The 27,950-nt window shown below is 42.6% G+C and overlaps 1 protein-coding gene across 4 annotated transcripts in view; it reads left to right on the forward strand.

Moving 5' to 3' along the window:
• Positions 1-1,711: 1,711 nt before the first annotated feature.
• TULP4 (TUB like protein 4) overlaps positions 1,712-27,950 on the forward strand; it is a 226,663-nt gene continuing 200,424 nt past the window's right edge. For 2 of the 4 annotated variants that reach the window (XM_025422633.3, XM_049114043.1), the window contains exons 1-2: positions 1,741-1,825; positions 24,274-24,372. The gene's annotated coding sequence lies outside the window, so the exon portion shown is untranslated. Of the gene's footprint in view, positions 1,826-2,230; positions 2,778-24,273; positions 24,373-27,950 lie in introns of all 4 variants that reach the window. The other 2 variants (XM_035712589.2, XM_025422632.3) reach the window with 2 other exon arrangements.

Consider the following 27,950-nt stretch of genomic DNA (forward strand, 5'->3'; position numbering starts at 1 on the left):
ACCCTGCTTGCTGATCCCAGTTTCTGTCTGCGTGTGAAAAAGACAGACGCTTAAAAATATGTCATGTATATATTTTAAAGTAGTTCTATTTAGAGGTTGTACATGTTGTGGTAAGGACCACATACTGAACGACTCCTTTAGTTTCCTCACCTTAGGTGTAATACTGACTCGTTAGTTGAAGCATAAGGACTATTATGAATAGTCACTATTATGAATGACTATTACCTTGAATTGAGTGAAGACTATCTTCTATGTTTATAGTACTCTAAGACCTAAATATAGCTTTATTTCTTAAAGGTCTCAAAATTAACTTCAGGGATGCTTATAAAATATTATCAAATAATGCTGATATAAATACTTAATGTATTATATTATGCGCACACATGCAGGAGGCAAATACTGTCATTTAAAAATCACCTTTTATAAAATTAAAAAGAACTCTAGGTAGCACTTTCTAAAATTCGTGAAATCATAGGCATGGAATTTCAGAAATGAAGGACACGTTGTCCAACCTGCCCCCCCCCTTTTTTCCTGACAACCAGAAATTCACAGAAGCAAGAATTCTTAAATCTGAAGCCGATTTAAAAATTTGGCAAATAGGCAAAATAGAAAAAAGTGCAGAATCTACGCCAAGAGTGTCTACTACACTTAACTACATAGGACTTTGATGCCTTATGGAAGAAAGAATGCTGATTTATTATTTTTTTTTAAATCAGTTAATTTTTACAAGTAGGCTCCACGCCCAGCCCAGCCCTGTGCCGAGCCCGACAGGGGGCTTGAACTCGGGACCCTGAGATCAAGACCTGAGCTGAGATCCAGTGTCCCAGATTAACGGACTGAGCCGAGCCCTCCAGGGCATCCCAATCTTGTCTGCTTGGACTTTTAAAAAAAATTTTTTTAAGTACACATATAGGAACAATCACACAATCAGTGATGCTATTTCTTTGTCCACGACGGAAAACGCAGGATGGATGCACAAAGTTTCCGTTCCTAGCACGACATCAATGCGGTGGCGAAGAAGAGCAGTGAATTCTCTCTCTGTTGAAACGACGCCGTCTGGTCTCTTCCCTGTAAGACCAACCGAACAGCAGACACTGAGGTCCAAGATCACCGCCGGAGACACTGGGACGACGGTCGCCTCGGCGCTTCCCGGTGGCTCCAACTTGGGACGCGGTGGGACGCCCGCCCGCTGCGGGCTCAGGGCGGGCCCAGGGCGGGCCCAGGGCGGGCCGGGGCAGGGCGCCCGCCGTCGCGTTGCGGGGTGGGCAGGATTTCTCAGGTCGGGGGGGCGCAGAGCCGACTACTTTGTTTTCTCGTGGGAGCAGGCTGGGAAGCAGCCCTGCACGGCGAGGACGGCGAGCTGCGCGTGTGCACGCGCGTGAGCGCCGGTGTGTGCACGCGTGAGTGTGCGCTCGGGCGAGCGCAGCGGGGCGGAGGCGAGCGCGAGCAGGTGGCGGCGGGCGGGCGGCGGGCGGCGGGCTGGCGGGGGGCCGGGCCCGGCCGGGTGGGGCCGGGCGGGGCGGGGCGGGGCGGGGCGGGGCGGGCGTCCACCGGCGGGGCGCGGGTCCCCAGCGCGCGAGGGCGCGAGGCCGGCCGGGGAGGCGCCTGCCAGCCGCGCCGGGTCACGTGGCGCGGTCACGTGGCGCGGAGCCGGGCCCAGCGGCGGCGGCGGCGGCCGAGGGAGGCGGAGACTCGGTCGAGACGCGGGGCGGGGGGAGGCGGCGGCGGCGGCGGCGGCGGCGGCGGCGGCGGCGGCGCGGGGCTGCTGGAGGCGGAGGCGGAGAGGCGCGGAGGAGCGCGGGGCCGCCGCCACGGGCGCTAGGAGGTGAGGCGGGCGCGGGGCCGCTGTCACGGGCGCCGGGGCCGCGCGCTGCCGCCCTCCGCGGCGAGGAGGCGGCGGGCCCCGGCGCCGCCGGCAGCGCCCTCCCGAGCCCGGCCGGGCGCCCGCCCCTCGAGGTGGGCTCGCGGCCCCCGGCGCCGGCCAGGCCCGTGTGCGCGCGCGGGCGGGGGGCGCGGCGGGCGGCGGCGGCGGCGGCGGGCGGCGGGCGGGGAGGGCGGCGGCGGCCCGGCCGGGCGGGAGGCCGGTCCTCGGGCGGGGGGCGGGGGGCGGCGGCGGCGGCGGCGGCGGCGGCGGCGGGCGGGCCGCCTCGGGTGGGCTCTCCCGGGGGCGCGGACGGCGGGCTCCGGGCGGCGCTGCCTGCTGTTGAGCCGTGTTCGCCTTTTGTTTCAGCGTACAGGAAAATGGGGCGAAATAGAGCTTGGTGTGCGTGTGTGTGTAAATCAGGAGGCGTTTGGCTCGGAGCCATTTTTTCTTCTTCTTCTTAATTGTGGAGAGAGAAGATCCCTTAAAACGGTTTCCCGGGGGAGACGGGGCTGTGCTCCTCCTCTTCCTCCCACCCCCACCCGCAGCGTGCGGACGGAGTGGATTTCCCCCCTGCCCCTGCCCCTGCCCCTGCCCCTGCCCACCTTCCGTCCTCCAGGCTGTGCCCTCCCTTCCCGCCCCACCTCGGCGAAGCCCCGAGCGTGCGGGGCGTCTGCAGAGCGGCCCGGTCACCTGTCGTGGCAGCTGCATGGAAACGCTGGCGCTTCTGCTGTCTGGTCTGTACGGTTTCCTCTGGCAAATCAACGGAGATTCCGCTCAGAATACCAACCCTTCCTCTTTTCCCTGCGCTTAAAAACAAAGTGCATGATGCTGGCTCTGAAGTTGGACCCGCTTGGGCCAGCAGCAGGGAGAGGTGTCTGACTTTTCCTCGCCACATCACTTCAAGGTTGGAAAGGTGAGGGCCACCTGGCTTTGTGGAAGGAAATGAGGGTGACACGGTCCTCCCGGGGATGGATGCGACTTACCTGCTAAATACCTGCTAAATCGCTAATTGCTGATCAGAAAGTCTTCCGACACACTTCTCTTCCTGGGGACAGTCAGCTTCCCTTGCAGGGAACTGTTTCCTGGATTTCTGTATTTAGTTGGGGGCTCTTCTCTTTCTATTTGGCACTCCAGGACTCCCAGTAGACAGGTTTTTGAAAAAGCACAGAGAAAGAACATTCATTTCTAAGGTTTTGAGGAATACAAAAATCTTATCTTTGCGGGGGTCCCTTTATTTCTGCTTCTTTGTGTCTTGGGTTTCCATTTGTTAGTAACTGGAATTTAGTTTTGGCCCTCGGGGCCCGTGGGAATGGTGCTGTGGTCCCGGAGAGGGCTCATCACCAGGCCCGGCAGCACCAGATAGCTGGGATTTGAGGTCGTGATGGATGTGAAGTGACAGGGCACCTTGCACAGAGCCACACTGCAATCCAGAGAGCAGCTAGCTGCCCAGACTCCTGGCCGTCTGGTGGGGCATATTGGGAGCTGATCCCAACATTTTGCAATGATAGCCACATTAAGACCTGGAGGACCTCAGGCGACCCCCCCCTTCTTTTCTTGATAGTTTACTATCGTGGAAATGAATATATGAATAAATTGTGAAAAGCCAAATCTAGTGTTTAGTTCCTCAGTTTAAAGAATAGTACTTAATTTGTAGGAAAGAGTTATTTGAAGACGTGAATTTTCTTTAAGAATTTTAAGTGCTCTATTTTAGTAAGGGCTGTGAAAGTAGCAGGATCTTCATGTGATGGGGGAAGGTGGTTGACCTCTAGAGTTAGAAGTATGTAGACCTGAGTTAGAGGAAATCATATGGGGAAAATTTCTAATACAGTGGAGCTCTCAGGATACAAGAGTAGGAAGCCAGCATTGCTTCCTGTGCCTGAGAAATAATAATAATGTATTTTCTACTGTATACTTTAAAATTGACTTCATTTAGAAAAGATGTGTGTGTCATGTTGGACTGACTTTCTGTTTTCATATGGAGCTATAAGAGTGGTAGTTTGGTTATTCACGCGTTTTTCCCACCCAAACTCTTGAGTTAAAAAAAAAAAAAATTCTTTGACCTATATAAGGATACATGGTAATGGAAGTAATGGAAGAAGTAGAGAGACAGTGGCCTTCCTTTGAGTGGAATGTCTGCCTTCTCACTAGCTAGTGTCTGGGACAGAAAGTGAAGCCCAGGTTTTCTCTTGGTTTTACTGAGTATCCGAAATCAGGCATGTTTATTGAGTGCCTACCATGTGCATGGTGAAGCTAAGACATTATTCTTCATCTGTTCCACTGCACTTGCAATATCAATTGCAGTCTCCCTCCTGTTCTTTTCCGTATGTGGAGAAAGATTGAAGATAGATTGAGTGGGCCAGCTATGCATGTGATTCACAAAAACTCATTAAAAATTGAGTTAAACTTCTGTTAGGAAATACTTTGGTTTAGTTATTGCATTGGCTCCTCTTTAGGAATCTGTGAAGTATTTTCAGTATTACCTTCCTGAAATTGTTCATTTGCCCAGGGAGACTGCTGACACAGCAGGGAATATGTAATTAAAATGTAAAATTTCTTTTAATTTGGCTGGGATAATGTTCAGTTACTCAATTTTAACATACCAAACATACTGTTGTTTGTGTGGCAAAATATACATATAACATTTATCATCTTAACAGTTCCATGGCATTAGTACATTCACATTGTTGTGTAGCCATCACCACTGTTCATGGCCAGAACTTTCATCTTCCTGCACTGAAGCGTTGTACCTGTTAAACAATAACTTCTCATTCCCTTCTCCCTGGACCCCTGGCAATCAACCTTCCACTTTCTCTCTCTGAGTTTGACTACTTTGAGCCCCTCACATAAGTGCAGTCATACAGTATTCGTCCTTTTGTGACTGGCTTACTTCACTTAGCATGTCTTCAAGGTTCATCCACGTTGTAGCATGTGTCAGAATTTCTGTCCCTTTTAAGGCTGATTAATAAATGCCCCATTAGTATACAAATGTGTCACATACATACGTGTATGGACCACATTTTGTTCATGAATATTCTAAATTTTATACAGAATGTTAATCATGATAATTTCATGATGCTCAGGAACACTTAATCACTGGAGATCGTATATACCTATGTTAAAACAGGGAAATGAGTTATTTAGTGCACAGTACCTTTAAAAAATATAGGGTCCAGAGGGGATAAAGGTAATATATATGTTATATCCTTGCTGGGTCATTTCCCTTGCATGTGGATTGTGATGTAGGGTACACCTTTTTGAAATTTGCGGATGATGCAGATGATGTTTTTATTTCCCAGATAATGTTACAATGGTGGTATATTTTGCTGTATGAAAGAATATATAGGGCTCACTCTGAGGTATAGATTATACAGGAAGGGTGGGGAAGTTGTCTATTTTCCCCTTTGTTTGCCACTTTACAAAATCATGAGTTATTATTTCCCTAGCATCTTGCATTGGTGACACCTGAGGTTTTTTTCTCTCTCTTTTTGAGTATCTTTATGAACACCTCTATTTTATCATTTATGGTGTATTTCAGTCCATTTCAGTTAGTTTCCTTTTGATGCTCAAATTGTCCTATCTTTGTGACTAAGGCTTAGTCAGGTTGGCTCCAAGTCCTTATGACATGCCTCTAATAACATATAGTAGCTTCTTTGCTTTTTGCTATGACGAAATGTTCCAGGCTCATCTTGTACCCTTCCTATTCCAGATTTGGAATCAGAACAGACCATTTTTAAAAGGAAAAATCAATGACCAATAAACATTAAAATTTGCAATTTCACTAGTAATTAATGAAATGAAATGAAAAACAGTGATAAGATGCCATTTGTTATGAACTGAAGGTGTCTTTCCCAAATTCATGTGTTGAAGCCCTAACCTGCAGTGTAATGGTGTTTGGAGATGGAGACTTTGAGAGGTAATTAGGGTTAGGTGAGATCATGAGGGTGGAGCTCTCAGGATAGGATTAGTGCCCTTGTAAGAAGAGACACCGGAGACCTTGGTGATCCCTGGCCCAGTTATGCCCAAAGAAGAGGTCATATGAGCACATGGCCAGATGGCAACCATCTACAAACTAAAGGAGAGGCCTCAGAATGAAACCTACCTTGCTGGCATTTCAGTCTTGGACTTCCAGCTTTCAGAACTGTGTGAAATAAATTTTTGCTGTTTATGCCAATCAGTCTATGCTATTTTGTTATGACCACCTGAGCCAACTAAGACACCATTTTTAATGTATTGGCAATATTATTCAGACTCAATTTACACCTTATTAGATGTGACTTGATTTGGTAAAGCATAGTATATGTAAAGTATTATATTATTATGATTCTTCTGTAACTTCTCTTGGTAGTCTTAATATTTGGGCATTTCTCGGTTTGAAAGAGGAATAAGGCAGATAGTAATTTCCAGTGCTGGTGAAGATGAAGGGAAATGTGTACTCTCTGTTCTAGTGGAGATGTAAATTGATGCCTCATTCTAAATAGCTGCTATTATGTATCAAAATGTAAAACTTACATAGCATTTAATCTAACAAATTCATATTTAGGAATTTATCCTAAAGAAATACATAATAGGAAAAGTTAGAAAATATATATGTATGTAATAAAAAAGTGGCACCTGAGTGGCTCAGTAGTTGAGTGTCTGCCTTCAGCTCAGGTCATGATCCCCGGGTCCTGGGATCAAGTCCCTCATCAGGTTCCCCACAGGGAGCCTGCTTCTCCCTCTACTTGTATCTCTGCCTCTCTGTCTCATGAATAAATAAATAAGTAAAATATTTAAATAATAATAAAGAACTACTTACTATATATAATTATATAGTAAATAATTTTGAGGAAGGAATTGATTAAATAGATTATGGTACTTCCATTCCATGAAACCACTGAAAATAATGATATGAATCTATACTGTTTCCAGTCTGGAAAGATGCCTACGACATATTATTGATTTAAAAAGGTAGGTTACAGAACTGTAGGTGTAGCACTTCCATAAAATATAGGCATAGAAAACGCTGTACAACTAGGCTTCGGATGCCAAGAACCAGCCCTCTGAGGATCTCTAGGCTTTGGTTGGTCTGTTTTGGTTGCCATGTCTCAAAGACTGCACCAACTGGTTTCATTCTTGTGTAATAAGATTCAGTTTTCCTGGAGAGGGGGAATATAATTGGCCAAATTTGGGTAGTTTGCTGTGAGTGTGTGTGTTTGTGTGTATGTGTCTGATTGCTGTTAGTTTCACAAAAACCTATGGAATGCAGGAGTCAGAAGCAAAGTTGGGGTGCTTTTAGCTAAAGAAAGGGGAATAACTTTCTAAGAAGACAGATAAATGCCACTACATACTTAGCTAACATTAAATAAATTCTTTGCTCAAAAATGTTGAATTAATTACCACGTGTCCATAAATGACTGCAAACTCTGATAAGCTTGGTCTTTCTTTTCCCCTAACCATTCCATTTTGGCATGATAGGACCTATACCAGTGGGTCAGTTCTATCTGGTTTCTTGCTTTCATAGAAAACATTGGGTTGAAATTAATATTTTGGGGTTACTTATGGATTTTAAGAGTTATGCTATTTTCCCTTTAATGTGGTTAATTCAGGATCAAATATATTTCTCTGATTTCAGTGAACAGGAATAGAAAAGTCTTGTGCTTGTGTGGTGTCAATGATACCCACCCTTGAAAGAGAATTTTAAGAATAGAATTGAAAAGTAATGTTTATGGACATCCTCCAGTAGTAATGGTGTAGTAGGTTGCAGTGAGTTGTGAATTAATCTCTAGGTGTGCAGAGGTGCTCTGCAGGTAATATAGACTTATTTGAACAGCTTTCTCCCTGTTGGTTATTTTTAGTCAAAAGCACAATTAGAGTCAGTATGGGTGTGAAAGAATCTGAGAGGGGCACCTGGGTGGCTCACAGGTTGAACATCTGTCTTCGGCTTAGGTCGTGATCCTGGGGTCCTGGGATCAAGTCCTGCATCAGGCCCCCCACAGGGAACCTGCTTCTCCCTCTGCCTATGTCTCTGCCTCTCTCTGTGTGTCTCTCATGAATAAATAAATAAAATCTTAAAAAAAAAAAAAAAAGGAAGAGCTCTGAGAAAGATAGCACACACTACAATTTATTTTCTTTGAAATATGAAAGACTCAATTTTAGATCTTAATGGATGTGAAAGGGTTTGGAAAGGCATAGTATAAGGTGTTATGTTGTTACAGTTATTTCTGGGTTCTTTTTGTAGTCTTGACATGTGGGTATCTCCTCCCAGCTTGGAATGGCCACAGTAGAGCCACAGGGTTAAAGTTTTTGTCGTATTGGCTTTTTTATGTATGACGTGGAGCTCAATCCTGGGACCCTGGGATCATGACCTGAGCTGAAGGCAGATGCTTAACTAACTGACTGAGCACCCAGACGTCCCAGAAGTTGGCCTTTTTAACTTTTTTTTTTTTTTTTTTTTTTAGATTTTTAAGTAACCTCTGCATCCTGGGGCTCGAACTCATAACCCTGAGATCAAGAGTTGCATGCTCTACTGACTGAGCCAGCCAAGTGTCCCGACTTTGACCTTTTGAATGAATAATTTTTATGACAAAAGTCTCAACCTTTTAAGTCTCTGCTGTTGATCCAGCTAGTTAATGGTTGGAACATTGGGTTCTAAAGGCTCTTGTATCTACTTTCAACAACCTTTTCTCAATGTTTTCAAATTCCACTTAAACGTTACAGACAGATGTCACTGAGTTCTTTCATCTTACCGAATGTTTCCTTTACCAGTTTCTTGGAAATGACAAAAGGAAGATTAAACTTCTGAGGCATTTACTCCTGATTTGTGTGTGTATGTAATTTTCAGTGTCTGGCAAGGGAAATCAGGAGTCTTTTGTAGAAAACTCTTTTTCAGTACACATTTGTTGTCTTCTACATTATTTTCCTTTATTTTGGGCTATTAAGAATATATGTCCCTGGGAAACCACATGGCATTGTTATTGAGCATGGTGACTAAATAGTAGTGTCAGAGGTCCAGGCTGAGCAGTCAGTCCTGGGATGACTTTCTTATTCCTGAAAAGTTGATCAGTGGTTGATGTTACCATATGCTGAGAATATGTAGGATTATCTTTGTACATAATCAACTTTTTAAGCTTCAGACAACCCGCTTAGCCGTAAAACCAGATGGACAGATTCAGCCCCAGTGGTTGGAATATCAAAACATGCATCATAAGAAGTTGGGCATATGCTGTGAATGAAAACCCTGGTCAACCAAAGCTGACATTTTAGGCAGCTAGAGTTACTGTGCGAACTGTTAACCAGAAAATTTAACTATTTGTCGACATTTGTCAAATGAGTGGGGAATGTCTTCAAAAAATGATACCTGTGTTTAACTTAGAGAAAGGCATAGCCAGGTAGACGAATGTTGTTTGCGCTCAAGTCACTGAGTTTTTCCAGCCCTTACAAATAGTTTGAACCTTTTTCATTTTTCTTGTCTTTTCCTGTGAAATGAGAAACCCTGTCTTGTGTTTTCTCTGTAAAAGTGAACTTTTCTGGGCTAATTTTCTGATAACTGAATAATAAATTCTGTAATAATTTGAAATGCTTGGATAAAAACATAGCTCTTAGCAGAAGATAGCTAGCTCTGTTTGCGTATCTTATTCCATTAGTAATAATTTTAAATACTGTGACAGAAATGAGAAGGAGAGTGGCATGCGTATTATTTTGTCTCCTTACCCAGCTTTGATTCTAAGGGACTTGGGAATAAATTAAGTAGTATAGGATTGGGGTGCTGCCCAGAATCTATCCGTTACAGCTTACTAGAGCATCAATTCCCAGCCCTTTTGGATTTATGGCGCCCTTATTGTGTTTGATTTTGCATCTCCCTGCTCCTCACCATTGTAATGACTGTGACAGTCAGGACTGTGTTACCAGTGGAGAGTGAAGTACTGATAGATGGAGTCCACAAACTCATAATTCAGTTTTATCTAATTATGTCAGCTTTTAATTTTAACTAATTAACATTAACAATGTTAATTGTTAACATTAACAAGCCACATAATTTCATTGCTCTATGAAATATTTGTTTTTCATCAATTAAAATTAATGTTTTGAAAAATTTTGTGAAAAAGTGTACTGAATAGTACTTACATCTTATGTGTATTTATGTGCTAGAAATGCTAGAGAAGCATTAAGTACCATTGTAGGTCCCTCCTAGGCTAAAAATGCTTTCCCTTACAGAGGCATATATAGAAGCAGTAGTGTTTATGAGATGTTTTGAAATCAGTTTTCTGTGAATATAATGTAAGTTTATTGTGAATAAATAAAGAAGTCTCAAGGTTGAGCTTATGGTTCAGAAATGGTCTTTTTTAATTCTGAGAGAACAGAGATGTCACACTGTTTTCCTTCTCCTAGTGTTTTGTATGTTGCATGTAACTATGGTCTCCTTGACCTACTAATGATTTTACAAATGCCTTATCTTTGGCTTTCCTTCCCCTCTGTTTAGATGGTAAAGTTCTTTGTTTTTCACGCAACACAGAAAGGTGGCTTGTGCTTGATTTTGGGGAATCAATTTGTTTCCTGGCAGAATAAGACATATATTATATAATAAGACAGCCAGAACTTTTTGTGGGAGATTGAATAAGCACTGCCATGTGAAAGATGCTAATAATCTGTGAGGTTAATTTAAGCCAGTTACTTCAACTTTTTAATTTTATTCTGTTAGTATCAAACCTTTTCCTGCATTGTTAACTAGCAAAATTGGTTTGAAGTTGAACCTTCTTTGATGCTAATGAGTGATAAAGTGGACCCAGGGTGAAATGTCTGGAGAGGGAGGCATGCTGGGGAGTCTGGACTTATTCACAAATTAGATCATGAATGAGCTTCCAGAAGCTAGGATTTGGTTTAAACCGTTTCTCTTCATTTTGTGTCTAACTGGCCTTAAGTATTGTTACCACATCCTATGATTTTGAGAAGTAAACTATCTTATAGTGTGGGAAACTCCATGGAAACAAGGTAATAGAGATCTGCCTGGGGATTTTGGGAGAAGACAATCAACGGGGATGCAAACTTTGAACTACTGAATTTTTAGTCCAGTAGTTTTAATCACGGTCACACTTTTTTCTGTGTGAAAAACATTTTGTTTCTTGGCTTCTATATTTTATATGTGGAACTTCAGTGTTGCATGAGACTTACAGCTTTCTGCTTACTTAATTTTTAATATAATAATATGGCTAATATTAATCCTTAATATTTTAACTCTGACTTAATATGAATGATATGTATATTGGCATATCAAAAGAAGTATAGTAGTTCTGGGGTGCCTGGGTGGCTCAGTCAGTTAAAGCATTTGCCTTTGGCTCAGGTTGTGATCCCAGGGTCCTGGGATTGAGTCCCACATTGGGAACCCTGCTCAGTGGGGAGTCTGCTTAGTTCCTCCTACCGCTCTTGTGTACATAATAAAATCTTTAAAAAAAAAAAAAGACAGTAGTCCTCCCTTATCCACAGTTTTGCTTTCTGTGGTTTCAGTTACCCACTGTCACCTGCAGTGTGGAAATAGATGATCCTTCTGATGTAACACCAGAACATCAGTGGTAGCCTAAGGCTCCATCACAGTGCCTGAGTCATTCACGTCATCATGTAGCATTGTAGCATCTCACATCATCAGAACAAGTAGGGTGAAACTAGTACAAGATCTTTCCAGAGAGAAGGAAAGAGATCACATTTACATAACCTTTGTTTAGAGTATATTGTTATAATTGTTCTATTTCACTATTATTGTTTATTTCTTACTGTGCCAGATTTATTTTTTTAAAGATTTATCTATCTATCTATCTATCTATCTATCTATCTATCTATCTATCTATTTATTTATTTATTTATGATAGACATAGAGAGAGAGAGAGGCAGAGACACAGGTAGAAGGCAAAGCAAGCTCCATGCCGGGAGCCTGATGTGGGACTTGATCCCGGGACTCCAGAATCGCACCCTGGGCCAAAGGCAGGTGCTAAACTGCTGAGCCACCCAGGGATCCCCTGTGCCTGATTTATAAATCAGACTTTATCACAGGTAAGTACATGCAGGAAAGAAAAATACGAATAGGGTTCAGAACCATTTGCAATTTGAGGCATCCATTGGAGTGTTGGAATGTGTCCCTTGAGGATGGATGAGGGAAGACTCCTCTCTTCTCTCTTTGAATTCTCAGTCCATTCTAAATTTAAAAACAGAAAAAAAACCCCATAAATTACTAAGATAGATTGGTTTGAATATAAGCTTCTGAGTTAGATGTAACTGGATTTTGTTTTTTTTTTTTTTTTTTTTTTAAGAGAGGAATGGGAGTGGGTGGGGAAGGGCAGAGGGAGAGAGGGAGAGAATCCTAAATGGGCTCCATGCCCAGCATGGAATCCGATGTGGGGCTCAGTCTCACGACCCTGAGATCATGACCTGAGCTGAAATCAAGAGTCAGACACTCAACCTACTGAGCCATCCACGTGCCCCTAGATGTAACTGCATTTTATTTAAAAAGATGCTTTTTCTTTGTGAGTCTCTAGAAGTTCAATTATAATGGGGCTCTAAGTAGAAGGTGTCTGCTCACCTGTGGCAAAGGCTTTTCTGTTTTCTTTTTTCTGTATACCTGATTGGCTGGTACAGGAGTTTTGAGTCTGGTTTGCCCTGTTGTAAGATCTTTGCACACTTTTTTTTGTTTGTTTTGTTTTGTTTTTTTGCTCAGCAATTTAGTACCTGCCTTTGGCCCAGGACGTGATTCTGGAATCCTGGGATCAAGTCCCACATGGGGCTCCCTGCTTGGAGCCTGCTTCTCCCTCTGCCTGTGTCTCTGCCTCTCTCTCTCTCTGTGTCTCTCATGAATAAATAAATAAAATCTTAAAAAAAAAAAGCTTCCCATTCTTCATTGCAGCTCAGGTCATGATCTCCATGTAGGATGGAGCCCTGGGGCTCCATGCTCAGTGTGGAGTCTCCTTGAGATTTTCTCCCTCAGTCCCCCTCTGGTACTCCCCTTCCCCTCCACTCCTCTCCTCCTTGTCCAGGTGTGCATGCACAAGCTCTCTCTCTAAAATAACTCTTTAAAAAAAATTTACTGTGTTATGGATACTAACCCTTTTTCTTTTGTGTGTGTTATATTTTCCCAGTTTGTTGGTTGCCTTTCAGCTCTTAATCTGTTCATGATATATTTTGATGTATAAAAGTTTTAAGTTTTCTATGTATTCAAGTCTACCAATCTTTTTTCCACGTTTTGACTTTGATGGTTTGCTTAGAAAGTTTTCCATGGAGCATTTTTTTTTCCCTCTCATTTTTAAGCAGACAGGTATTGAAAACTTTTTAAAATAAGCTTTTTATTTTGGAATAATTTTGGATTTACAGACAAGGTACAAGAATAGTACAGAGAGTTCCTGTATGCCCTTCACCCAGCTTCCTCTAATGTAAAATGCTATGTAACTACAGAACATTTGTCAAAACTAGTATGCCGGTACATCATTATTAACTAAACTGTCAACTTCTTTTAGATTTCATCAGTGTTTTCACCAATGTCCTTCTTTGGGCCCTTATGTTGTATTACCTGGGGTGGGTTTTAAAGAGGCAGGCTCCAAATGGCAACACGCGTCTTAGCATAGTTGTACTTACAGCACGTTTGTGAGGAACGTTTACAGTCCTTTCACACGTATGTGGGATTTGGCTGGAGGATAGTCTTGATTACTGGTCTTGTAAGACACATCTGCCCCTGGGGAGCAGACGGCCTGGCCAGGGCTTGGTGGTGCACATGTGGGCCATGTGCAACTCTGGGCCTGGCTTTGCTTCTCACCGTGTCTACACTGACAGTGCTGCTTCCCTTCTCTCTTCCTGCTAACTCCCTCGTGTGTCTTTGCTCCCACGCTCTTACCTCATTCTTCTTTCCCTGGACCAGAGTGGAAAGTCATGGTATATCGTGGATTTTTAACTCTGGGAGAGAAAGGACCCTTCCTGTGAGGAAGTTTTTTATGTTCTAGACATCAAGGTAAACCCAGAATATCACTACTTTCAGCCTTCAGAATGTTGGTGTGAGGCACGACCGGCCTTCTGACTTTCTGCCCACATGATGTGTGTTGTAGCTAAAGGGGGAAAATGTGGTTGGCACAGAAGATTGTGTGTCTTACTCTATAGAAAGGTCTGAAAATCTCCGTGGTTTCTGTGCCCGTCTCTACCCTGGTCTTAAGTGGAGACAGATGAACAGAGTTAAAAGGTGGAGAGGGCAGGCTGGGGATCATGGCTTCATGCCTCCACTGCTTGACAAAAACAGCATTAGCAGGGAGGCCTTAGATGCCCTTGCACTCATTGTCTGTTAGGCTCAAGTATGTTAGTGCGAGTTAGGCTGAGCTTTCTCATGGCTAATGTGGAGCTTCTGCTTGTGCGTTCAAATCAGTCTTCCTTCTCCTAGCTTAAATTTTCTTAATCTTTTCTGGCTTGGAAAACAACCCTACCCTGCCTTTCCATCTAGAAAGCAGTGAGAACATGAGATCTCGCTTAAGGAGGAGAGATCAGTGAAGGAGCAGAGAGGAGGACATTGCCTTTGGTTTTCTATAGGCCTGGGAGACAGTTTCTGTAGTGTTGCTCTAATCCATCCCAACTGTTAGAATCAGTTGATGGTATTGGAAAGTCTCTAACCAAGCCACGGGTAAATCAGTAGGTATATAATTTTTAAAGCAGAGCGTCCTTTAGTAGATTGTACCCTCTTGTGTTTGGCCAGATAAGAGTCAGCCGCCTTTTTTTTTTTCCAGAGTTCTTCTCAGTGACTTGTGACTTTCCATTGCAAATAATAATTGCTTACATATGCATAGCACATAGTTTACAAAGTATTTGTCCATATGTCCGTATGCCATTTTATTTGCTCTTTACAACAACCTTGTACATTATATTAAGCACATATTTTCTTATTTTATGAGGAAACTGAGGCCAACGGACTTGCCTGTAATCATATAATTTAAGCAGAAGTCTTGGGGCTTGAGTCTGTACCAGCTGAAAGTCCCCTGTGTCCTTTCTTTTACCCCCTTGCTACTCTGTGGCCTCCCCTCCAAGCCAGTCTTCTCAGTTATATAGATGCACTGCAGGTGAGGCTGGTGGAGGTTTTCTGTTGGCAGTCTTGCATGATGTTGGTGACCAGAGCGTATATCCCAGATTGGTAATTAGCAGACCTGCTGAGTGCTTGTCTGCCATCTTTTCTTCCCTTCTTCCTTAGTAATGGGGTTGGGTTTTGTATAGACCCCTGTCCCCATGTAACTGCAGAGAAAGTGATCCATTCTCAGTGCAGGGGTAAATCCTGATGTGTTCAGCCCCTCATGCTGGTCCCATTTGCTGTAGGTAATTGCTGGAGGGTAAGGAAGAGACCTGCTCCTGGCCAATGAAATGTGAGGGAGGTCTGCCAGGAGATTCTGGAAAACATGTCAACCTTAAAATGGCTACACTAGATAGCCCTTTTCCTCTGAAAACTGTTATTTGGTTGTGATGCCTACAACTGTGACAGTTATTTTACTACAATCTGAACATGAAGCTAGTGCATGAGAGGAGTCAGAGCCAAGAAAACACAGAAAACTCTTCAGAGCCTACCACCATCATTGCTTTTGACTTGTTATGTAAAATAAGTTTTCTCATTGATTGGGCAATTTGAGTTGGGATGGTTGGTTACTTGTACCTAATGACATGCTAATTTATGCAGTAGTTATCAGATCCATGGATTGCTTGCTCTCTTGATTGATACATTCATACCAGGAAGGAGAAATACAGGATATAAAGGTAGAACTTGATCTAGTCAGAGGGTCAGAGATGGCTTCCCTGAGGAAATGGCAGAGGCCTTGGTGGGAGAGATTCCTGTTCATGCTGGGCCTTGTATCCGATGTTTAAGGATTTTGGTTTATTTGCAAGAGCAGAGCCATTGAAGGATTTAAATACATTGAAAGGTGAGGCAGGAAGGCATTGAGCTGCTCCTGCTGAAGAAAATCTTGGTTTAACATTCCAAAGAGTGAAGTTTGACTTGAGCAGGCAAGGAGTAGTCAGTGGCTAAAGGCCCTGCTGATTAGCAGGTACATCCAGAAAGTACAGAAGAGCATCTCTGCTAGGAATCTCATGAAGTAAATAATCCAGATTCTTTTCTTCCTCCTTGCCAGTACACACACACACACACATACATGCGCACACACACACAGAGGCAAGAACACACACAGGCAGCTTTCATGTGTTTTAATTTAGGCATAATTTGTGAATGAATGTCTGTCATTCTCTTAGGGTTTGAATCATTTAAGTTAAAAAATTGCAGCCAAGAAATCTGTGTTGGGGTTACAAAAGCAGTATAGATGGTTTCATTGTAAATAAAATTTTAGGAATGCATTAATGTATCTGAAATTGAACTTTTAGCATCTCCAAAGGTTTTTCTCCAGGTTCGTTATAATAAGATCTGCTCTGATTCTCATACATATGGATATATTAGCAAAACTGGATTACATCCCAGTGTAAGCAGGCGGGGAACCTGCCTGAACCATAGAGTGGAAGTGCAATGAAAGCTGCAGTGTTCCTGTAATTATATTAGGATGTGATGTAGTCCCTCCCTATGTTTATTAATTAGTGGAGTTGTAATGAGACTTCCCCCCCATGCTTTTAAGGATGCTGATCAGTGGGCATCCGGGCAGGATTTTAGTTGTGTTTGGGAACCTTCTGTGTACAAGTGGGAGGGATCCATGTTTCAGGTAGTGGCAGGTGAGCCTCCCGCCAAGTTGGCATAATGGGAACAGGACTCTTCTGGGTTGCCATCTGTTTGTGGCTGATAGGAAACCAGCAGTGGCTTCTGAGGAGTTTATGTTGAAATACTTAGGAATTAGTAATGTTAAGACCATGCTGTTCATGTGTTAGGAGGTGGGGGGAAATAAGACTGTATGTACTGATTTTTCATTATTACTTATTTCAGGAGATGGCTGCTTAGGTTCAACAGTCTCCACCCCCACCCTCTGAAAAACCACAGCTCTCTTCTGCCCACCCGGACTGACCATTCAAATCAGTTTCAGTTCTGTACTGAGTTTCCCATGGCAAGGAAATATATTACTCACATGACTCACGTGTGATACTGTGCATAGTGTTTGCCCCTGAAGGGGTTCAGTCTGTCTCTGTAACTCTTTAAATGTGTCATGGTTTTGTTTTGTTTTTTTTTTCCCAAAAATTTTAAGTTGTAAGATATAATTAATAACATTTATAATTTTAATCATTTTAAAGTGTACAGTTCAGTGGCTTTAAGTACATTGATACTGTTGTATAACCATCATGATGTTTTTTAGCAAGTACTTTGACATATTTAAAAAACAGTGGAAAAAAACAGTGAATGCTTTTTTTCTGTGTATCAAATATATTTATAAAATCATCAGCATGCTCTGCCTAATGTGATGTCCCTTTGGACTTTAAGCTGGACTATACTTCCTTCCTTTCTTTCTTTCTTTCTTTCTTTTTTTTTTTAATATTTTATTTATTCATGAGAGAGAGACAGAGACAGAGACACAGGGAGAGGGAGAAGCAGGTTTCCTGTAAGGAGCCCAATGTGGGACTCCATCCTGGATCTCGGAATCAGGCCCTGAGCCGAAGGTAGATGCTCAACCACTGCCCTATATTTCCTTTCCAGATGGGAGCTGGGTAGGTGGAATGGAGGTGCTGTGCCCCCATTTCTTTGGGTTTGGTTTGCTCCTCTTGCTCTGGGAGGCTCTTCTGTCTAGGCACAGTGGTTTTCAGTGGTGTCCTAAAAGCAGCTGTCTCCTGATTTATATTTTAAAGCAAAGGTGTGGAATAGAGAACAACTCACTACTCCTTTAACCTAGCATAACTTGCCGTGTTAACTACAGGAACTGAACTGTGGTGGCCTGGTGAGGTGGTGTGAGGTTGGAGTTATCCCTTTTAACCCCTGCCAGAGAAGCAAGGTCCAGGGTGGCACCTGCTGTCTCCTGGCTTTGGACCCTGCTGGGTTCAGTCTGTCACTTGTAAGTTTCTGTCTTGCTTTTTTCAGAACAGTCAACAGAAAGGACTGGAGAGCCCTCTATTAGTTTGAGGTTTGTTGGTTACAAGTCAAAGGGACCTAAGTGAACTTAAACAAAAAAAGGGAACTTAGTGGAAACTTTCTGAGTTGCATACTGCAATCTTGGCAGGGAAGCAACTGGGTCTCAGATCAGGATCCAGAGATTGGGACACTCCATGAATGGTCCTGTTGATTCTTTCCTTCCCTCTATCCCCCTCTCTTAGCTTCCCTCCATGGTTCTGAGTTACTCTCTTCTGTCAAAGACCAACATTCTCTATTCCTTCTCTATTCTTTGGTCACTGTGGCAGACATGGCCACCAACACTCATGTTTTCCATATTAATCCAAATATCTAGAGAGAGACTATTTTCTCTATGTTCCAGAATTTCTTAGGAAGAACTGAGAGTGGTCACGGAAAATGGTGACACTCATGATAAGTTGTGGGAGGACATGGGGCAGTTGATGAGGCATTGAGGTTTAGCAGAAAGGACTTCCCTGCTACAGTTTACAAGAAGTATTAATAGTTATGAAATGACCCAGGCTGTGAAACCACCTAAACTATGTGTTAAAATTTAAAGCAAAATGAAACAATAAAGCCCAAAACTAAACCAAAATGATGCTACCATCAAAACGCTGCTACCAGGGTACCTGAGTGGCTCAGTGGTTGAGTGTCTGCCTTTGGCTCAGGTTGCGATCCCGGGGTCCTGGGATCGAGTCCCACATCAGGCTCCCTGCATTGAGCCTACTTTTCCCTCTGCCTATGTCTTTGCCTCTCTCTCTCCATCTCTAATGAATAAATAAAATTAAAAAAAAAAAAAAGCTGCTTCCATTACCAACAAAAAAACCTGTAAGTTGAGGAGATGAACCTGCTAAATAAATTCCAAAATTACTTTTTCTAAAATTAAATGTCTTTTTAGTAGAATGCATTATAGCTCATTTTCATATCCACATTGGTTGAACTCAGAGAAATTGTGATCAAAGTTTAATCAAGCAGGGTAGCTTGATGCGGGAGACATATTTCTGAAAACTTGAGTATAAATAAAATATTTTAAATGCATAGGGAGAGCTTATTATCAGAAGAAATCCTTCTGTAATTTTTTTCTAAAATTCACTAGTTTAACTTTGTGAATTTGAATCTTCCTGCATCACATTCACTTAAATCAAGATGTATGAGGGTGATCTTTAGAAGTGTCGAATCCCTATATTGTACACCTGAAACTAATAGAACACTGTATATTAACTACACTGGAATTAAAAAAAAGTATCAGTGGATTGTTCATCCTTACAGTCATTATATTGTTGGGGTCTCCAGGTCATTGGAAGGTCATGCACTCCACTGATTTCTGAGGTTGTCCTATTTTTAGTTGTTTGGTTACATAGATTCCATATACGAATTCGAGAACCCTCTGTGAGTTGGAATTGAATTAGGATTCAGTATTCTTCTTCTTCTTTTTTTTTCTAAAGATTTTATTTATTTACTCATGAAAGACACACACACACACACACAGGCACAGACACAGGCAGAAGGAGAAACAGGCTCCACACAGAGAGTCTGACGCGGGACTGGATCCATAGACCCTAGGCTGAAGGCAGCGCTAAACCGCTAAGCCACCCAGGCTGCTTGGGATTCAGTATTCTGTGTGAGTTGTGAACCTATGTGTAATAATCCAAAGAGATTTGACAGTATCACTTAGTGATTGCAAAGTAAAGAAGAGTGGCCTGATAGTTTTGGAAATTAGTGTCATTTGAGAATTTGGTAATTTATAAACCTGTTGGTTTATCATCTTCCCAAATGTGCACGATCTACTTTGTTTGCACATCGTTGTAAAAGTGATTTTTTTAACCCATTTGGGTTATAGTATACATCAGATTAAAACTCAGCTTTCTCTCCCCAGAACATGTGGGGTGTGTGTATGCCATGTTACTGGAGTTGAGGGAGGAGGGCATGATTAGCACTGAATAAATATGGCTACAATGGAAGACCACCCTCTGGATGGCTGCTCTTACATGCCTCTTCCTCTGCTGAATTTCCTACCTTCAAAAGGGTAGGAAACATTTATTACTGCTTTAAAGGATTTAAAAGCCAAGTGCTATTCTAAAATAGTCGTGGAAGAGCCCTGCTATTGAATGAAAATTGAGAGTGTTACATATAGGTCGTGGGAAGCCCTTTATCTCACCTGACCTTTCTGCTCTTCTGTGGGCTTCTTTCCACACGCTATGGGGGATGCCCCTGAAATGTCAGATCTTAAATAGAAAGCCTTGAGCTGTACTTCTCTCATCAAAAATGCAGAGCCAGGGAACTCTGAGGGCTAGGGAGACTCGGTGTCTTCAAAATGACAAGTTAGAAGTAATAATGTAAAAACAGAAAAGACTATGAAAAGACTAATTTCATGTAGTACCTGGCAGCACAGAAGATCAAGTTAATATGGTGAATTTGACAAGGCATCACCTTTTAGTTGACAAAGCATGTTACATTCTTCAGAGCATTTTTATGAATGTCACTTTTGATCCGTATTTGTTGATGAAGCGTGGAGCAATAGTCTGCGTGTATACAGATGGGACACTTGAGTTTGGAGAAGTTGTGCACCACTTGAGGCCTCCCAGCCACTAGCCAACGGAGCCGACCAGATCCTCTCTTCTGATTGCTTGATTCCTGGCCTGGTTCTTTTCCATCTCATGTCCTTGCCTGTCCAGCTTACAAGAGATTTTACTTGATGAGAACGTAATTTACTTTTTTAGACTTGACTTCTCCCACAAAAGAGTTGAGATAGCTTAAAAGTAACGACTAAGAAGGAAGTTATGTTGATAGAAAATTTTGGCTCAAAAAAGGCAAATACTGGCTTTTTTCTTAAACTTTAAAATGAAAATAAGAAGGAAACTGATGAAAATTAAATCCTTTCTGTGCACCCAGAGCTACCTACCAGTTCTTAGGTCATTGCCCATCCCCTAGGTATTAAGCACTATATAAAACCTTTTTGTTTTGTCCTGAATTTAGGATTGGGTGAATGGAAAAGGAGTAAACGGATGAGGGAACTTTGTGGTTACAGACACTGTGGCTTTGCTCTCTTGGTATTCTATCTACTATGCTGGTTTTTGATGTTTTTAGAAGTTTAAGCATAAAAAAAACCCCAGTAAAATATTATAGTACAATGGAGGAAAATCCCCTACTCTCCACCAGTATTACAGCTCTTCACCAGAGCTTACTTTTGAATCCTATTCTCATATATATTTTTTTTTCATATTTTTAATCAAGACTACAGATACCTTTGGGGTTCCTGGGTGGTGCATTCAGTTGAGCAACTGATGCTTGGTTTCTGTTCAGGTTGTGATCTCAGGGTCTTGAGATCAAGCCCTGTGTTGGGCTCCATGCTCAGCAGGGAGTCTGCTTGAGAGTCTCTCACCTCTCCCTCTATCTTTCCTGCCTTTGTGTGCTCCCTCTCTCAAATAAATCTTTTTAAAAAAAATTGTTTTGTGTGCTTTTTAAAATTTAACATGGCTTAAGTATTTTTCATGTTTCTATGTTCTTCATAATTATACTGTTTTATTGTGATATATATAAAATGAAATGTATCATTTTAACTGTTTTAAAGCATACAGTTCATTGGCTGTAAGGACATTCACATTGTTTTGCAACTGCCATCATCACCATCCATCTCCCAGAACTCTTTTTGTCTTTCAGAGCTGAAGCTCTGTGCCTGTTAAACAATAATTCCCCCTTCCCCTCCCACTCCCGCCCCTGGCAGCCACCATTGTACTTTCTGTGTCTATGAGCTCGATTACTCTAGATGCCTCATATAAATGGAATTGCACACCAAATGTCTTTTTTTTTATGACTGGCTTATTTCACTTAGGTCTTCAAAGTTCATCCATGTTGGAGCATGTGTCAGAGTTTCCTTCCTTTTTAAGGCTGATATTTCATTGCATGTATATGGCACACTTTGTTTATTCATTCATCTGTTGATGGACACTTGGGTAATTATACTTTTTTGAAGACTGATACTCTGTCAAGCATATAAATGATACTTCAGTGTTTGGCTATTACGGAGTGTTTGTGTTGTTTCTAATTTGGGACTGGTTTAAAATAAAGATGTGGGGCACCTGGGTGGCTCAGTGGGTTAAGTGTCTGCCTTCGACATGGACCATGATCTCAGGGTTCTGAGACCAAGCCCCGCATTTCCCTCTCCCTCTGACCCCCTTCCCACTTGTGCTCTCTCTCTCCCCCTCTGTCTTAAAAATAAATAAATAAAATAAATAAATAAATAAATAAATAAATAAATAAAATCTTTAAAAAATAAAGATGTGATAAATATTGTCTATTTTTTTAATCCTTCCGGGTTTTTTCTTTTGAATGGATTATACTAACACTCATGCTCATGTTCGCTCTTTACTCAGTTCAAATTTAGGCTGAACTTTTAGATGACGAGAATTTAGATGTGTGCTAAATAGAATGCATTATTCTGCATTTTACATAAATATGCCTTAGTTTGTTTAGTGAGGAAGGACCATCTAAAGAATTCTTAACTCAGTGTTGCCTCAGTGGGAGCAGAATGCAGTGGTTTACAGATGCCAGCAATGACTGATGTTTCACTAGTAGAACTGATTTCTAGACAGTATTCACAAAGGGTCTGGGCTGATGAACGATCATACCAGTCTTCAAGAACGATACAGTTACAATGCTGAGAGTATAATTGTTACAAGACCTAGTGGTTCCTCCAGGGAAAAATTGGTATCTCTTCCTGTTTTCATTGTTATCGATCACTGGCATGTCTGTGAACACAGAACTATGATGAGAGGTGGGAGTCTTGCCCTCAAAAATCTTGCGTCCAGGTTGGCATGTCAAACAGAAAACCAAAGCCACGGAGTGATAGGAGAAGCCATCCTAGCTTCACACAGAGGAAAGGGCAGGCTTCTCTGCTTCTTAGCCTGTTGTTAGTTAGACTGAGGGGGAGTGTAGACCCTAAGAGGCCAGAAGAGGGTTCTTCATTTTGAGTTCTTGCTTCTGCAGTGCTAGGCCTTGCAGGCCAGCCCGCTGCTGTAGGGGTCCAGGGTTACCCTAAGTGTTGTGCCCCTGCTGTGGAGGCTGTACAGGCCGGCCTGCCCAGTCAAATTCCCATTTCCCTCACTGGCCTGGGGTGGATGGCTGTTCCCTAAATCCCTTCAGTGGGAAGAGGTGTGTTTGCCTTTGCCCAGCCTGCGTAAGGCCCTTTGGTACTTTTCTAGGAGTCTGACCTTTTAGAAATTCCTCAGTTTACTACAGATGGTTTTTTGTGTCACTTATTCTTGTGTGTGTGTGTGTTTTTTCCCATTGTACTGAATTCTCTTAATAGTACTAATTTCATTCAATTCTGTTGGGTTTTCCAGATGGAAAAATATTTACAAATAAGGATGACTTTGGCTCTTTGCTTTTTTATGTGACTTCTTTCTTTTTTCCTGTCATAATGCACTTCCTGGAATATCTAGTTATGTCAAGTAGTACTGTTGGTGAACATCTTTGGCTTACTCCTCTCCTTAGCCAGTGCCTTTAGCACTGTGGGCTTTACTTACTTTTTGCCTATTACCAAACTGCTTTTTGGAAAGATGGGCTAGAATTGGAGTGTGTGCCTTCTCCATATCCTCACCAGTGTTGAGTAACTAGAATATTGGGAAGTCTCTTCCTAATCTATGGTTCTGTCATTTTAACATTAAATCTGGGTTTGGTCATTTATTATTTCCTCTAGAAATTCTAGAGTCCATGAGAACGGGCAGAGTTGGCCTAGCTTCATACATTGTGTAGTTCTCATCAAATAATTATATACAACTTGCCCTCTGTATTGCAAAGCAACACGGCTGTAGAATGGAAATTACTGTTGTTAATCCTAGCAGCACAGTTTGGTGGAAAAAGATGGGCTTGGAGTCAGATATCAGATCTTAACTCTGTCATTAACAGCCTGGGGAATTTTGATAAGCTTCACTTAAACTCTTTGAGCCTTGGTTTAGTTATTTGTAAAATGGGCATTTTCCTGTCTCACAGGGAGAAGGTGAATGTGGAGAAAGATGAAAAGTGGGTCCTTAGTAGCGTAGAAGTCACCAGTTAGTTGCCCGACGCGTCCTCCCTCCACAGCGGTTCATCAGCATGTTAAGGCCATTCTGTAGGAATTGTCAAAAAGATTTCGGTAGACTTTAATTTTAATTAGAGATAAATTTACCTCCCCTCCATAATATTTTGTCTCTTAATTTTTAAGTTGAATCAGGGTGAATGATGATTGTTTTAACATATTATTTTAATAGTTTACTTCAGATTTTAAAAGTTGCTTAATGGATAGAATAGAAATAAAATTGTAACAGGAGTGTCTAACATTTATCAGTTATAATTACGTGCCAGATAGGTATTTCAAGTTCTTTCCATATATTTACTTAATCCTCCCAACTATCCTGCTTCATAGGAAACTTGCACGAAAAGTCACCAGCTCAGGAGTTTGACCCAGCCTGCACACCCTGACAGCCTGACCGCTGCCACCAAACTACCATCATGGTCTTGAAGGGTTTGTCTTCTTTATTCTGTATTCCTAAAGCCTATTCTCTTGTTTATATGTGGAAAGACATAGGTTGAAAAAGAAAAATCTGGGATTTTGAAAAGGCTAATAATTATGAAGTTAGATAGCAAGTCTCAAATACAGAGCATTGATATTGATTGAATACTCTAATTCTAATGCACACCATTAAGGCTTTTTCCTTACCTTGGCAGTATAATTTCATTTATTTTCTCTTGAAATTGCCACCCAGATCTGAGCCTTCTATTGTATCTGCAGAATCCTGATTTAACTTTGTTTTAGATTATTATAATGTCTTCATTATTGGAATATTAAAATTTTTTGTAAAATATACATAACATGGAATTTATCATCTTAATCATATTTAAATGTACAGGTCAGTGGCATTAAATACATTCATAAGGTTGTGCAACCATCATATCATCCATCTTCATCACGGTTTTCATTTTGTAAAACTGAAATTCTATACCAATTAAAGAGTTATCACCCTCAACGCCCGCCAAACCTCGGTCAGCCATCACTCTTATGATTTTGACTACACTAAGTATCTCAGTTAAGTGGAATCATACGGTATTTGTCTTTTTGTGACTGGCCTATTTCACTTAGCACAATGCCCTTCCGGGGTGTATCTGTATTGTAACACAGGTCAGAATTTCATTCTTTTTTAAGGCTGAATAATATTCCTGTGTGTGTGTGTGTGTGTGTGTGTGTGTGTATAGACACTTGGGTTGCTTCCATGTCATTGTTGGGACATTGTTGTCAGTATAGTTTTTGTCAGTAAATTTGTGTGGGTTTTGCCGAAGTTTGAGCTCTGTTTTTTGCTTTGCTGTTGCACAGTCTTCATAAGATCTTTCACTGGCTTTGTGTTGTCAAGGGCCAGTCATTTAATCAAGATTCTGTTAGCTCTGCCCAAGAGCACTCTGTTGGCCATTGATGAGAGACTTTATCTGATAGTACTGAAGTTTGAGGGGAGGAGCAAGATGGCGGAAGAGTAGGGTCCCCAAATCACCTGTCTCCACCAAACTACCTAGAAAACCTTCAAATTATCCTGAAAATCTATGAATTCGGCCTGAGATTTAAAGAGAGACCAGCTGGAATGCTGCAGTGAGAAGAGTTCGCGCTTCTATCAAGGTAGGAAGACGGGGAAAAAGAAGTAAAGAAACAAAGGCCTCCAAGGGGGAGGGGCCCCGCGAGGAGCCGGGCTGAGGCCGGGGCGAGTGTCCCCAGGACAGGAGAGCCCCGTCCCGGAGGAGCAGGAGCTGCACCGACCTTCCCGGGCGGAAAGGGGCTCGCAGGGAGGTGGAGCAGGACCCAGGAGGGCGGGGATGCCCTCGGGCTCCCTGGGACAGTAACAGCAACTGCGCGCCCAGGAGAGTGCGCCGAGCTCCCTAAGGGCTGCAGCGCGCACGGCGGGACCCGGCGGGACCCGGAGCAGCTGAAGGGGCTCGGGCGGCGGCTCCGCGGAGGGGGCTGCGCGGCCCCGGGAGCAGCTCGGAGGGGCTCGGGCGGCGGCTCCGCGGTTGGGGTTGCGCGGCCCGGGAGCGCGAATCCACCAGCGCAGGCTCCGGAGCACAGGGCGCCGGGACACAGCCCAGGATCCCGCCTCCCCCGGGACAGGCAGAGGCCGGGAGGGCCCAGGACAGCGAGGACGCTCCTGCCCCAGCTGAGCAGATCAGCGGCCCCGCCCGGAGCCTCCAGGCCCTGCAGACGGAGTTCCTGCCGGAGCTGAATCCAGGTTTCCAGAGCTGCCCCGCCACTGGGGCTGTTCCTCCTGCGGCCTCACGGGGTAAACAACCCCCACTGAGCCCTGCACCAGGCAGGGGCACAGCAGCTCCCCCAACTGCTAACACCTGAAAATCAGCACAACAGGCCCCTCCCCCAGAACACCAGCTAGACGGACAACTTCCAGGAGAAGCCAAGGGACTTAAAGAACACAGAATCAGAAGATACTCCCCGGTGGTTCTTTTTTTGTTTGTTTGTTTTTGTTTTTGTTTCTGTTTTGTTTTGCTTTTTGATTTGTTTCCTTCCCCCACCCCCTTTTTTTTCCTCCTTTCTTTTTCTTTCTCTTTTTCTTTTTTTTTTTTTTTTCTCGTTTTTTTTTTTTTCTTTTTCTTCCCCTTTTTTTTTCTCTTTCTCTTTTCTTTCCTTCTTTCTCTCCTCTCTTTTTCTCTTTTTCCCAATACAACTTGCTTTTGGCCACTCTGCACTGAGCAAAATGACTAGAAGGAAAACCTCACCTCAAAAGAAAGAATCAGAAACAGTCCTCTCTCCCACAGAGTTACAAAATCTGGATTACAATTCAATGTCAGAAAGCCAATTCAGAAGCACTATTATACAGCTACTGGTGGCTCTAGAAAAAAGTATAAAGGACTCAAGAGACTTCATGACTGCAGAATTTAGAGCTAATCAGGCAGAAATTAAAAATCAATTGAATGAGATGCAATCCAAACTAGAAGTCCTAACGACGAGGGTTAACGAGGTGGAAGAACGAGTGAGTGACCTAGAAGACAAGTTGATAGCAAAGAGGGAAACTGAGGAAAAAAGAGACAAACAATTAAAAGACCATGAAGATAGATTAAGGGAAATAAACGACAGCCTGAGGAAGAAAAACCTACGTTTAATTGGGGTTCCCGAGGGCGCCGAAAGGGACAGAGGGCCAGAATATGTATTTGAACAAATTCTAGCTGAAAACTTTCCTAATCTGGGAAGGGAAACAGGCATTCAGATCCAGGAAATAGAGAGATCCCCCCCTAAAATCAATAAAAACCGTTCAACACCTCGACATTTAATTGTGAAGCTTGCAAATTCCAAAGATAAGGAGAAGATCCTTAAAGCAGCAAGAGACAAGAAATCCCTGACTTTTATGGGGAGGAGTATTAGGGTAACAGCAGACCTCTCCACAGAGACCTGGCAGGCCAGAAAGGGCTGGCAGGATATATTCAGGGTCCTATATGAGAAGAACATGCAACCAAGAATACTTTATCCAGCAAGGCTCTCATTCAAAATGGAAGGAGAGATAAAGAGCTTCCAAGACAGGCAGCAACTAAAAGAATATGTGACCTCCAAACCAGCTCTGCAAGAAATTTTAAGGGGGCCTCTTAAAATTCCCCTTTAAGAAGAAGTTCAGTGGAACAGTCCACAAAAACAAAGACTGAATAGATATCATGATGACACTAAACTCATATCTGTCAATAGTAACTCTGAACGTGAACGGGCTTAATGACCCCATCAAAAGGCGCAGGGTTTCAGACTGGATAAAAAAGCAGGACCCATCTATTTGCTGTCTACAAGAGACTCATTTTAGACAGAAGGACACCTACAGCCTGAAAATAAAAGGTTGGAGAACCATTTACCATTCGAATGGTCCTCAAAAGAAAGCAGGGGTAGCCATCCTTATATCAGATAAACTAAAATTTACCCCAAAGACTGTAGTGAGAGATGAAGAGGGACACTATATCATACTTAAAGGATCTATTCAACAAGAGGACTTAACAATCCTCAATATATATGCTCCGAATGTGGGAGCTGCCAAATATATAAATCAATTATTAACCAAAGTGAAGAAATAC

The sequence above is a fragment of the Canis lupus genome, chromosome 1 (genome assembly GCF_003254725.2).
Source record: "Canis lupus dingo isolate Sandy chromosome 1, ASM325472v2, whole genome shotgun sequence".
NCBI classification, from domain to species: domain Eukaryota; kingdom Metazoa; phylum Chordata; class Mammalia; order Carnivora; family Canidae; genus Canis; species Canis lupus.